The sequence below is a fragment of the Sinocyclocheilus grahami genome, unplaced genomic scaffold, assembly GCF_001515645.1.
Source record: "Sinocyclocheilus grahami isolate Dianchi unplaced genomic scaffold, SAMN03320097.WGS_v1.1 scaffold21.1, whole genome shotgun sequence".
Classification (NCBI taxonomy): domain Eukaryota; kingdom Metazoa; phylum Chordata; class Actinopteri; order Cypriniformes; family Cyprinidae; genus Sinocyclocheilus; species Sinocyclocheilus grahami.
The window spans coordinates 5,610,065-5,621,473 of NW_015505200.1; the positions used below are offsets into that span (position 1 = coordinate 5,610,065).

An 11,409-nucleotide genomic window follows, 5' to 3' on the forward strand; every position below is an offset into this window, starting at 1 on the left:
CGTTTGTTCAGGTCCCGAGTGTTGTCAACCTGTGTTTCTGTCTAGACAGAACTGTGCAATGTGGGATTGAGGGAAGAACTCATTTGTTTTCCAAAGAATGGACATGACTGTAGTGAAATAAAGTCATACTGTTTGATCTGTAGAACAACAACACATTGTTTAATGTATTACAGTATATCATGTATTTTAACTGGTAGTTGTCACACATTTTGGTCAATTCTAACTACCAATAGTTGACCTAAATTTTTAACTTAGCTTTAGTTTTTTAATAATATGCTCAATATAAAAATACAAAATCATCCCAAATAGTGACAGTAACAATATTTATATTGCATCTAAAAATCTTGCCAATGGGTGGCAGTATTTCACCAAGAATGTGTAAGGCCAGTCTTTCAAATGAAAAATACTTTTTTAGTTATTAAATTATTCTCCACACTATGTGCATGTTGCCACTGAAATAGTGAATAGAAAAGAAAAAGTACTAATGAACCACTAGTGAAATTGTAACGGAAAAAAAAGAAGAAAACCTTGGATTACTTACAATAACAATATATAATATATAACTTACTTATATATATATATATATAGGTTAAAGGAATAGGAATAGTTAAAGGAATAAATATACAAATTTCATAATCGAGATCTTTTTATTTTCTCGGGACATTAATTTATCCATTGTTTGTTCAGGAGCTGAACTCTGCCAACTCTGCTTCTAGACAGAACTGTGCAATGTGGGATTGAGGGAAGAACTCATTTGTTTTCCAAAGAATGGACATGACTGTAGTGAAATAAAGTCATACTGTTTTAAACACTGTGTGATCTGTAGAACAACAACACATTGTTTAATGTATTACAGTATATCATGTATTTTAACTGGTAGTTGTCACACATTTTGGTCAATTCTAACTACCAATAGTTGACCTAAATTTTGAACTTAGCTTTAGTTTTTTAATAATATGCTCAATATAAAAATACAAAATAATCCCAAATAGTGACAGTAACAATATTTATATTGCATCTAAAAATCTTGCCAATGGGTGGCAGTATTTCACCAAGAATGTGTAAGGCAAGTCTTTCAAATGAAAAATACTTTTTTAGTTATTAAATTATTCTCCACACTATGTGCATGTTTTTTTTGCATTTTCAAAACCTACCGGACTCAAATTGCTTAAGTTTAGCTGATGAATAAATATCCATTAATGAATCAGGAAATGTACTTCCTGAAATCCTATCCAGCTTCCTCTTTATCTTCATTTCCATCTTTCACTGCCCTCAGAGGGATATACCACCATGAACAACTTCTGCCCCAAGTGATTCAGTTTAACTGTGTAGACAGACAACAGCAGATGGAATGTCTTTAGTAGCCTCTGTAGGCTTCATTCACAATCCGTTTAGTGCAAATATTGCAAATATAACTGACATTTGTACATCATTTTCATCCATCAATATTAATTGAGATTTAAGATATTATCATACCAACAAATGACTTGAAGCTCTTGGGCTTGTTTTCCCAATAGACGCCAAATAAATATACAGGAACACCTGACAACATGATGGCCAGACCTATGCCACACACCACAGGCTCCGAGTACAAAGAGAAGATCAGCAGGAATGTCCAGAAAACCAGGAAAATTACTGGCCATGCCAAGCTCACCTGTGAAGTGAAACCTGTTGATTACGTTAAAGGACTACAATTGCACAGTCCCCCTCCCCCCACCCAAAAAAGAAAATGTATAATTATACATCATTACTGTTCACAGCAAAGGCTGAGATCTGACAGCTCTTGAGGTTTAACACTGTAAAAACTACAAAATAAAGGATTCAGGACATTAGGATTCAGACTTACCTTGATTGGCCGATGTATGTTTGGTTCTTTAATGCGAAGCACAATCTGTCCAGCAACAGTGACCCCATAAAACAGGTAGTTTATGAAGCCAACATAGTTGATGAGGGTGTATATGTCACTGGTGCACAACATCAGCAGAGTTTATATACACTATCAAACAAAGCTGTATTTGATTTGAATATAAGCACCTACCAACACAGTGTATACCATTTACAAAAGCAAAGATTTTTAGATTATTTAAAGGAATAGTTCACACAAAAATGACAATTTTAGTAAAAATGTACTCAGCCTCAGGCCATCCAAGATGTAGATGAGTTTGTTTCTTTGTCAGAACAGATTCTGAGAAATTTAGCATTACATCACTTGCTCACCAATGGATCAACTGCAGTGAATGGGTGCCGTCAGAATGAGAGTCCAAACAGCTGATCAAAACATCATAATAATGCACAAGTAATCCGCATGACACATGTGAGAAACAAATCATTCAGGTATTTTAACTTTAAACAGTAGACTACGGCCAATACACCAGTCTATGGTCCATAATAATGCTTTCTCCAGTGAAAAAAATGTTACAATGCAGCTAAAAATGTCTTGATGATTTTGTTTATTACAGACAGGCAGCTTTTTGCTTCACAAGATGTTAACTGATGGACTGGAGTCGTGTGGATTACATGTGCATTACTCTGTTTTTATTAGCTGTTTGGATTTTCATTCTGACGGCACCCATTCACTGCAGAGGATCCATTGGTAAGCCAATTATGTATTACGAAATTTCTCCAAATTTGTTCTTATGAAAAAAATAAATAAAAATCATCTATAGTTAGAGTAAAATTTCAGCAAAATTTAATTTTTGGGCCAACTATTCCTTTAAGGAATGAAAGAAAGATCTCACAGTGAAAAGCAAAGCTGGGATGGGTGTACAGCGGTTCACATGAATCATTGCCAACAGACGGGGAAGATGCCCTTCCCTCGCACCTGCAAAGAATAACCTGAGAAAGAACAACTGTCAATCAACCTGATGATACAAAGAAATCCATTGACATTAAAATGTAATGCAAACTGAATGTGTAATTAAGCAATAACACGGCATAAAGACTGACCTAGATGACGTGAAAAGGGAACCATTAACCCCTCCGAAGTTGGACAGAGCCACAGAGATGGGCATGATCCATGACATCACCCCGAGCAGCTTTTCACCAAATGTCTGAAGGAGATTAAAGAGAAAAAGAAGGCAAAGTTTATACAGGTACACTCTTAAAAATAAAGTTTTTATTTATTTATTATTAATTGAAGCACCTTCCTGAGTCCCTTTACTTCATTTTTTTATTTTTGCAAAAAATAAGAAACAATCTTCTATTCTACTATTTTATCCTTTTTCTGCCTTTAACATCTGAAGAACCTTTCTGTTTGACAAAAGGTTCTTTGTGGCGAAAGAAGGTTCTTCAGATTATAAAAAGGTAAGAAAGAGATGGTTCTTTAAAGCACCTTTGACTAAATGGTTCTTTGTGGAACTAAAAATGGTTCTTTTATGGCATCGCTTGAGGAACCTTTTGAAGCACTTTTATTTTTAAGAGTGTAAGCAGACATTCAGCAAAAACGTCAGATGGGTCAGTCCGATCTACCTGATGAAGGAAGAACTCATTAAGCTTCTTAATGTGAGCAGGGCAACTCACCACAGCAACAGCATTGGAGGCCATCAGTTCCTGAGGGCTCATAGCTGTAACATATGCAATATTCGCACATACATAGACGAAAGTGGCTAGAGGGATTGAGATGAAGATTGCACGAGGCAGGTTCCTGTAAAGAGAGAACCTGGGCTGAATCTCGATTGTAAGTCTTGGGCAAACCTGTACTGCCCAGATCGGGAAAACTTTGGTATTTAAAATGATAACATTTATAGAATTTACAGCACCCCAGTAGTTGTACATAAATGATCGTTATACATAAATGATCTACTAACTTCTGCATATTCTCAGAAAAACAAAATGTTTGCCATTCACTTTTTTGTCTCAGATGTTTCTCAGGAGAAATAAAAACAGATACAAATGACTGATACACAATAAAAGCGAATAAAATGAATATGGACAGCATAATAACTTTCATTTTGGAAGAATTTGATGAGAAATATTTATGTAGGAATCTCTGTAGGACTTTTAATTTTTGGTATCTTGATAAACCTGAACAGTTTGATATACTTTTGAAACTCTATAGAGGACATACGTGAGTTTACTCATATGTAAAAAATTTTCCTCAGGAGAATAATCTGAATGGAAAATACTTGCCATTCTATTTCAATGCTGTCTAGGAGAAAAACTGAGACATTACGAATACTTTTTTCCCCGCAATTAATTTCAGTTGAACCAAGTAACCAGATAAAACAATGTGTATGTGGTTATGGTGTATGTTATACATGATAGTTTACATGACACTGTATTTATATTTATATTTATTATGGGGTTGGGAGAAATAATGTGTTATTTCTGCATTTTTAAAATGGGTTATTTAATGTGTTAAAATCTTGGCGTGAAAACCTTACATAAAGATACTGGTAATAAATGTTTATTTGTATTTTTTTATTTTTCACATATTTAGCAAGACAGTTATTGCATAAAATAATCTCAGAGAAACATCTGGAATTTCTCATTAAGATTTTTTATTTTGTGATAATGACTGTCTCTCGCTGTACATTTTCCCTGACAAATGGCAGTGTACCTGTAGGGGTCAATGAGCTCTTCTGTTACATAATTAAGAAAGTTCCAGCCTGCATAAGCGAAGGAGCCCTGGAGGAAAGCGAGTGCAATGCGGCCCATGTCATAGGGCTGGAGAGGATGAAATGCATGTTCTGGTTTCAACCAATAAAAATGACCTGGAGACACAGGACAGAGAAGCATTTTATGTGCTATGCCTGAATTAATATGTAGAGAGTATCTAAATGAATGGAAAAAGTTGTATTAACTACCGCATAATCAATTTAATTTATTTGAATTACATTTACTGCAGGAAAGCATAATATGCATTGTTAAGTACTCGTATTTAACCAAAGTATAGTTTCCATTATCAAAACCAATACTTCTTTCGTTGAGGCTTTTATAAAGAAGACATTCAACGTTCCTTTTTTGTCCTTGGGATATAAAAGCAAGCAGCAGACTACAAATAACCCAGCATGACAGTCAAATTCATATGTGAGCTTGAATGGATTTATGCTCTTTTGTTTATAGTGCAAAAATGTGTCAAATATGAAAAGTATGCCTACGTAATACTCTTAGCTTAATGCCCTCTTATATTCAAGCCCTTTATGTTCACATCTAAAACTGAGTTAAACAAGCCAAACACAGATTTCATTGTTTTCTTATACTGTATCTTTATGGCAGTAGTATAAAAGAATGATATTATAAGAACTATCTATCTATACGGATATACTGTATATGCTACCATTCAAATGTTTTTTAATACTTTTACTCAGCAAGGATGCAGTATGCAGTAAAGACATGTATAATGTTGCGTAAGATTTCTATTTCAAATAAATGCTGTTCTTTTGAACTTTTCATTCATCACGGCTTTCATGAGCTCTCTGAAAAATTGCACATATCTCACTCTCTATGAAATGCCAATATTTATATCAGCACATCTTCAAATGCCCACAATTCTATGCTGATAATGCAGAAAAAATTAAGGCACATGCTCTGGAAATGTCAAGAACGAAAACATTTTGGAATAAAACATTTGTGCTATTGTCATCAATTTTAAGGAAAAAACTCAACTTGAATGTTTGGTGATTTATGGTGAGGTTGATTTGAAAGAAGGAAAACAGATTTATTATTTATGACTGCAGCTAAGACGTGTAGTTTATATCAAAACATTTGGTAAACAGCAACTGAACAAAAGTAATGCTGGAATGAGTTATTGTCATATATGCAATCAAAATAAAAAATAAATAAAAGAGGCGACCTGACAAATCTGTTAAAGTATGGAAAACAATATCAGTGAAATATGAGTAAAATATGTTTATGAGTGATGTTAATGAATGTATGGATATAAATGCACTATGGACTGTACTGTTAGAAGTTACCCTTGCAAATCTGCACAATGCCCATGATGATGATGAAGCAGAGGGCGAGGAGTTTGCCTGTGGTGAACACATCCTGTACACGCGTCACCCAGTGGACACTGAAGCAGTAAATCCAAGTTAACAGTACTACAAGGAAAAGAACAAATTATAAGTTACACTGAATGAAGAATGAAGTCAGTCAAATGTTATAGGCTATGTACTCTCCGACTTAAAATTCAAACAAAACAAGCTGCTGTTTGAAAATACTTAATCAATACTGTTACGGCAACATTCACAAACATGAAAATAAGTGCTGTAGATTATGATGGAAAACAAAGCAAGAACAGCCAACAGGTTTAAGCTTCAACAATGATTAAAGTTGCCAGACAACATTGTTCCACGGCTTTGGAAAAAGTTAAGGACATGTGGTCTACAAACACTCTCAATACTGTATGTACAATCTGAGCTCTTGCAAGAGAACACCCTGCATGATTCAGATCTGTATGAACAAGCTCTTTGGAAACCCTCCCATCATGAGTCACAAAGCTGACATAATTCAGTTCATTAACTGCAATTATGTATTAATATAGTTTGTGTAGAGCTAACCTGTTCCTGAACAAAATGAGGTTATGAAAAGCTACGTTTCTGATTCAAAGTGCTTCCTGCGGTCAAGCCAAGGCATTTATGCATTTAGCAGACACTTAAAACGCAATGCTCTACCGCTGAGCCACAGGAATACTACACATAAACATATAATAACATTAATACAACATTACACATTTTAGATAACATAATCAGACTACTTTTTGATTACTTTTACTTTTGACCTAACTCATTTTTCACATTGATTTAAATAGGATAAGCTTGTACCATACTGAAGAAAAAATACAAGAGAAGGAAAATATATTCCATTCGTTGGTATTAACAACATGAACTGTATTAAACATAACATTACATCAAAGTTTTTAAGTGTAATGGAAGCCGAACAATTCATTAAATCGATTTAAGATAACAACAATCAAAATAAAAGACATACTAAAATAGATGAAATATTTTATTGTTCACCTACATGTCATGTGAAATCAGAGAACTGAGAGCATTCAACGTGACTTAACATGTGACTTAATTATTAAATCATTACCTTAAAATCTCAGGGGATACTGCAAGTAAATATACTGTGAAAGAGGTTTTGGCTGCCAAAAAAGTTTGAGGATCCCTGTGTTACATGTAAATAAGAAATAATGCATTTGAATGTGTCTGAAAGACAAAAGCCTTCCAAAGACATAGTAATACATGGTTAAATAACCCACTGAGTGTGTTTATAATCCTTACTTGGGCCCTTACCTGTGCTTCAACTCTATGCTGTGTTTGCTCTGCTAGGATGGAGTTAGCAATCATATGCTGTATTTCTCATTTATGTCATTTAAATATATAATATTTTACCCAGTATGATGATCTTTCTTCTGTGGAAGAGGATATTTTGAAAAATGTATTGGTGTTTGAAAAATATTGGACCCCTTTCATTTTTATTGTATGTACAAGTTCTTCAAAATATCATGAATATGCATCAACATCTCATCTTATATGAATTCAGAGGACACAAATTATAGGCCAGCTTTTTTATCAACTACATGCATTCTTCTACCATATAAAGTGCAAACAGAATAAAAAGAGGAAAAGTAAAGCATAAAACACAGACTTACCCACAATAATACCACATGCACTGAGGAATCCGATCTCTTTTTTTTAAGGCCACTGCTGGTTGTCTGTCGGTGTCTGTGTCCGGCACTGATGCAGCCCTGTCGGGCGCCACTGCCACTCATTTTAACAGACAGCAGCAACTCTGTGCTTAAGTGTTGATATTGAGAGTCTCCGTAACTTTATCCTCCCGCCCTAAACTTAATGTTATTCTGATAAACACAGTACTCTGGTTTGGTCTAGACTCTAGATTAATAGATGAGTGTAAAAGCGGCAATATTATGCAACTACAAAGAGATGTTGTATTTAGTAATTTGGTCTCCCAATGGAATCACAATAGTCTTTCAGCACAAAATCTCAATTTATGGTCAAAAGGAATAAATCTGGGTCATAATCAGGCAAATAAAATTATTACATTTGAATGTTTGTCCTCTTAAGCCACACTCACTGATATTAAAATTATAATAATAATATAAAAAAATTAAAACCTGTTGGGGTGAGGACAACTTTTTTTTCTATTAACAAAACAGGAGCAAAATATTATACAAAAATAATTTTGAAAAATATATTTAAAGGGGTCATATGCGATTTCATTTTTTCCTTGTTACAAGCTCTTGGTGCAGAAAGAAGATCTGTAAAGTTGCAAAGACTAAAGTCTCAAATCCAAAGAGATAGCCACACCTTCCTAAAACGGCTCGTTCTAACACGCCCCCACATATCTACCTCACTATGTGGGAAGATTTGCATAACGCCGCCCAAATGTTCACGCAAAGAAAGAAGGCGTAACTTTTATTCTCGCTGTAGTATTGTTGCCGCTGCCGCCATGTCCTGAAGACGCTGTGATTTTCGTTGTGAAAGCGAAACTACTTTGTTTGGTCTTCCAAAAGAGGACAATATCCGCTTCGTCATGCCTAGAGCTGATCCGTGCTGGTCGCTGAGAAAAAACTTCAACTTTATTGCTGTGGATCGCCGGCACATTTAATGAAAAAGCCTTCCAAAGACATAGTAATACATGGTTAAATAACCCACTGAGTGATAATTAAAATAAGAAGTGTTCAAATGCTTTGTGGCCTCTCAATTTTCCTGCGTAATTATAGCCACCTGACTAGTGACTGATCTTTGTGTAAATGTCCACAAAACTGGAAGACTTTCTGAATGTATATAAGGGTAGGCTATTTTAGAAAGGAAAACGTAAAAGATGAAAAAGAAGAATTAGTGAGAATCAATAAATTATGAATAAATTACAATTTATTGCTGTTGTGTGAACAATATGTAATAAAATAATAAAAAGAGTAACTGTAGTATGATCACGAGTATTATATGTAATTTAATCTAATTACAAGTACTTAATTTTTGGAATCTGATTACATAGTCCAGATTGCATGTAATCAGTTACTACCCATGTTCTTGGATAAAACGTTTTTGTCATGGACAATGCAACTTAGCCCCAAAGCATGTTTAAATTGTGAGCATTTACTTACACAGGCAGACGGCGGCGAGCAGACCCAGAGCTCTCTCTGGAGGGAAGCAGGAAGGGAAGAGAGGCTGCAATGCGTAATTGGCAAATGTGAGGGCAATCACAGCCTGGTTAGTTGGATAGATCACCAACACTGCAATCCACAGCCTTAGAAACCTATTCAGAAGACAAGTCCTGTCAGTCCTCACATTACATTACATCTAAATAAATGAGTCAGTCTTACCCAGCTAGCCTGCCAAAGATGTCCTTAACATAGGAATAGTCTCCGCCTGACTTTGGGATTGTGACTCCCAGTTCAGCATAGCACAGAACACTGATGGCAGTGATGACACCAGTGAGAGTCCACACTATGAGAGCCAGACCCACTGAGCTGGAATTTTCCAAAACACCCTTTGGACTTACAAAGATCCCAGACCCAATGATGTTACCTGGGAAAATGACAACAAACAGGCAAGAAGAGTTAATGGCAAATAAAGGAGCTCATTGATGATTGTGTCTGAAAGCAAGTAAATGCCCACTGCCATGTTTCAGTATTTAAAAGAAAGCCTTGCCAGATAAGTGGAAGCAATTAGTCCAACTCTCAATTAATGCACAACCCCGTGGTCCAGGGGGATTTCTACTGAGGGACCACTTGCTGAGGGCCCCCAAAACACTAAACACGCCCCTGTGAACAAGCACATGTGGGTTATTGGATGTTCATTGCACAACCATTCAAAAGTTTAGAGTCAGATTTATTGGGATTTATTATCCTTTTATTTGAAATAACTGAAAACTGATGCATTCACTGGACAGCTGGCCAATCACAGCACACCTCGCTTTTCAGACCGATGAGCTTTGTAAAAATCTACATGTTTCAAAAAGGCGGGGCATAGAGGAGAAACCATAATGTACAGTATGTGTTTTTTTAACTTTAAACCGCATAAACACATTTCATTACACCAAATACACAAAATAATGTTCTTTTTAGCAGCATTATATGACCCCTTTAAAGTAATGAATGATGAAATGTTAGTTCATAATATAGAACCCCATTTCCGCCACCTAAAAACCGCTTGCATTGATAAATCATTATTATGAAATCATTTTTATTCATAAAAAGTCATAATCATGACATAAGTCAAAATTATGATGTGAAAATTTGACGGCAACATTTTGACAAAAAGAGAAAAGTCAAAATTGAGATTCTGAATCATAAGACAAAAAGTCTAAATTATGAGACAAAAAGTCAGTCAAAAAAGTTGAATTATCATTTTCACTTTTGTCATAATTGACTTCTTTCATAATTGAATTGAATCTCATAATTCTGACATTGCATAGTTTTCTCAATTTCAACTTTTTTCATAATGGACACTTTTGTCAATTTTGACTTTGTTGTAATTATGACACTTCTCAATTTTGACTTTTTGTCATAATTATGACTTTGTCAATGACTTTCAAATTTGACTGACTTGGTACATCATAATTATGCTTTACCAAAGCATTTTTTTTCTCATGTGGTGGAAACGAGCCTCCATATAGTCTATAGAGATGAGAACAATTTAATTTGGAAGTCTGTGATACATTATGATCTGAACATTGATTTGTAAATATAGAGAGACACATAAACTTGCATAACAGGGCTGTAACTATTTTTTTCAGCACTTCAAAAGGCCACAATTATGTTTGCTATAGGGGCCAAGTGACAAAAATTAGCTCTCTGGCCAAAGAACAAAGTTTCTCAGTCAGCCATGCAAATCAATAAGCTTTTTCCTAAAGCTAAATTTTGATTTATTTGTATAATGCTTTTCACAATGCATACTATTCCAAAGCTGATTTACACAAAGCAATGTCTTACATGCACCCCAGTGAGCTGCCAAAGATATCAGTGCCAGTGAAGAAACTCCCTAAGATGTTCAAAGTAGCTCGGAGTAGAAGAAACCAAGACTCAGCAGGGGAAGCCCACCTCCTCAGACTGGCACATTTTAACAATGACCTAAACGATGCAATGGCTTGTAAAATTTAACTCCAAAGAAATTTGTGCTTCAGAATAACTGAATAAAATACGAAGCAATCACCTTCTGTAGTGTCTTCCAAAGTTGCTCACCAAGAAGACCAGGATCACAATCATTGGTGCTTGAACGGATATTTGTGAAAATTCCCTGCATGATAGGTTCAGATGTCTTGGCAGAAACTGCTGGAGAAATCTTGTTTAAGCTGTGCTCTCTTAATGAGTGTTCAGGAGTAAACAGAGAGAACAAAATCAGCGCTGATGGTTTCCCTGCCTAATTATTTAGCTACAAATTACTTCTGTCTCTTAAATACATTCAACAGCTAATGTGACTGTTCTTTGCCTATAAGACA

General features: G+C 35.1%; 1 pseudogene; it reads right to left on the bottom strand.

Moving 5' to 3' along the window:
• Positions 1–1,110: 1,110 nt before the first annotated feature.
• LOC107558913 (large neutral amino acids transporter small subunit 2-like) lies at positions 1,111–11,213 on the bottom strand (annotated as a pseudogene).
• Between the last annotated feature and the right edge of the window lie 196 nt (positions 11,214–11,409).